The sequence below is a fragment of the Scyliorhinus canicula genome, chromosome 20 (assembly GCF_902713615.1).
Source record: "Scyliorhinus canicula chromosome 20, sScyCan1.1, whole genome shotgun sequence".
Classification (NCBI taxonomy): Eukaryota; Metazoa; Chordata; class Chondrichthyes; order Carcharhiniformes; family Scyliorhinidae; genus Scyliorhinus; species Scyliorhinus canicula.
Window position 1 is genome coordinate 5,623,798 of NC_052165.1, and position 2,866 is coordinate 5,626,663.

General features: G+C 47.1%; 1 long non-coding RNA gene across 1 annotated transcript; it reads left to right on the plus strand.

The window, feature by feature from the left end:
* The first annotated feature begins 475 nt into the window (after positions 1–475).
* On the plus strand, positions 476–2,543 carry LOC119955145. Its single transcript, XR_005458393.1, has 2 exons — positions 476–792; positions 882–2,543. It is a non-coding gene; the product is annotated as an uncharacterized LOC119955145 (long non-coding RNA).
* The last annotated feature ends 323 nt before the right edge of the window (positions 2,544–2,866 follow it).

Below are 2,866 nucleotides of genomic sequence, written 5' to 3' on the forward strand. Positions count from 1 at the left end.
ATTGTTCAGTCAGAGTGACATGGATGTTCTTCTGCAATTTAACTTTGGGCTCCCACGTTTCCTCGAACAAGAAAGCAAGGAACCAGCCAAAAAGTCTGGGGGGTGAAATCATGACAGGGAAATCTGCTGGTAAAAACTCAGCTCTTAGCTGCTTTTCTACCTGTTTGTGTGAAAGAGTTTGTTCATAAAACTGATAGTGAGAGGTTACTGTACACGCCACACGTTGGTGATTTGGAGGTCTGATCTGCACATCGAAGCTCTTATTCTTCATAGAATCATAGAATTTACAGTGCAGAAGGAGGCCATTCAGCCCATCAGATCTGCACCGGCCCTTGGAAAGAGCACCCTATCCAAGCCCACACCTCCACCCTATTCCGTTAACCCAGTAACCCCACCCACCTTTTTTTTTTGGACTCTTAAGGGCAATTTATCACGGCCAATCCACCTGACCTGCACATCTTTGGACTGCGGACACATGGAGAACGTGCAGACTCCGCACAAACAGCGACCCAAGCCGGGAATTGAACCTGGGACCCTGGAGCTGTGAAGCAACCGTGTTGCCCCTTGTACCGTATTACCAAAGGTCCTGTGATGCTGTGTTACTTTGGGCCTCCAACGAAAGCCAAATTGACCAACAGCACCCTCGCCTGCAGCAACAGGACCTGCCTTGCAACCGCAGTAGGAGTATTGGATTTGAAGCCTGTTTCTCACAGACCTGCAACTCCACAGGAGAACAATCAACAGAGGGGGTACAACCAGTAGGAGGCCATACCTCTCACACAGAGCAAACAGGTAAAGCATGAGCTTCTTCCACATGCCTGTTGTATGCCATGAACTTTAATATATATTTCTACAATTCTGCTTTCTTTCCTGTATTCTAGGTAATTGTTGCCACCGCTTTGGGTGGGCCAAATCAGTGAGGATAACTATCGCACCTCCTCAGCGTCTCGGGGATTTGTCCACACGGGAATGTGAAGACTGATTCCAGCAGATTGGGCAGATGAAACCTATCCAAGGTCCAACAGTTTTGAAGGCTGACGCAGCACTGGGCTGTGGAAGATTTTGAGCTTAATGGGAGACAGAAGACATACTGATCACCCACTGCATCCGGATCTATCTCCAGCCATCTACACTCATCTTGCAACTGGACAAAGATAGGTCAAGTCAAGTGAGTGAGGCTGACAATACACAACTCTTCTCTTACAAGTCATGCTAATCATCTTTCTATCATCAGTAGTTCACCATCAATCTGCCACAAGTCCTGTGGAAATGGGCAAGCGACGTAGCAGCAGGTGGAGGGGAGGGTGGGGCTGGATTCACCAGCAGTAGGATCATTGGATTTGAAGCCTGTTGCTCACAAACCTGCAACTCCACAGGAGAACCATCAACAGAGGGGGTGCAACCTGTAGGAGGCCATACCTCACAAGTGGCTGAAGTCCTGGGTTGTTTTCCACTGGAAGGAAACACGAGTGGAACTTGGCAGTTCCCTGAGCAACTGACCAGCTCTTTTTAGGAGAGGACTATACTGGTTACTGCCCAGTAGGAGGGAGGGACAGAAAAGATGCCCTGAACGTTGTCTGCTTCATCTCCCTGGCCAGCGGGCTACAGCTGGCACGGTTCCCTAAACCATGGCTGTAAATCAAGAACAGAAAATTGTGAGGGTCCTTCGTGTTTGTTCTTGTTTAGTCCCTGTTTATTCTCTTGCTTTCCTCTTTTGTTTTTGCTGTTGCATTTTTGATCCATGGATGTTTAATGGTCCTGTGACTTTGAGGCAAAGCAGCCTTTGATTAAAACAGGAAGATCCAGAGGGCTGTGCTGTTTTGACATGATGACTTGGGTTGATTGGCATGGCTGGTGACCAATGGATGTGCCCATAGGGCGATGCTCTGTCTGATAACTGGTGGTGAATGGATCTGATCCCACTGATGTGTTTTTCAGAGTCGCAAGGTTTGTGTTTCATTTCACTTTTGGTTCTGCAGCCTGGTGGAATATTCCCACTAATTCATTCCCAAACAATCCAGCTAAACTCACTTCACAAGGCCACTGGGCGGGCTGATTCTCTCTCCAGTAAGTCTTGGTGCTATTGTCTCGAGACTGCAAAGGCTCAAAACAAACTGAAGACGAGGTTTGCTGTAGGGCAGAATGTCTCAGGAAAGAAATAGGCCTGGATGTGAACCTTTGAGTTGAAGGTTTGATCAGAACTGAAATGACTCTCTGCAAGGCCTGTTGCCTGTTATTACTGTACTGACTGAATAACTCTACCAAGAAGACTATCACCGGCTAAAAACCAGAGGCTTTGATCAACCAGCGGGCTGTGAGGAAAGCCTGCCACCATCCGAAAACAAAGTCGCTTAACCTTTGACCCTCATCCTTATTATTTTTTACCCTTCCTTCCCCCCTCTGTGTTTGTCTGTCTTGTGTATGTGGGTAGCAGATTGGACAGTTAAAAGGGGTATTAGATTAACTTATCATTATCAGTTGTGTTTACTGCATATTTCATTGTCAACCTTGTTATGAATAAATAGTAATAGTGTTTCAACTTACTTTGGGCAGCCAAGGGCAAAAGATTTCAGAACTTTTTAGAAGAATTATCAGTTAATTCACTTGTGTTGTGACTCCGGGGCCCGTGGGGCTGGAATTGACCGTGCACCTGCCCAGGGTGTCGTAACAAAATAAAGGTGGCACCGGTCATTATTAGCGTACGTACATACCCTCATGAACATCCCCATAGCTGACAAAGCTGAGAGCAGTACTGGTGGTGTCGATGGAGAGCCGGCTAGATACAATATCCAGACCACCGCCCTCAGAGAGACTTGTCTACCTGAGGAGGGTCAGCTCAAGGAGATTGGCGCAGGTTACATATTCT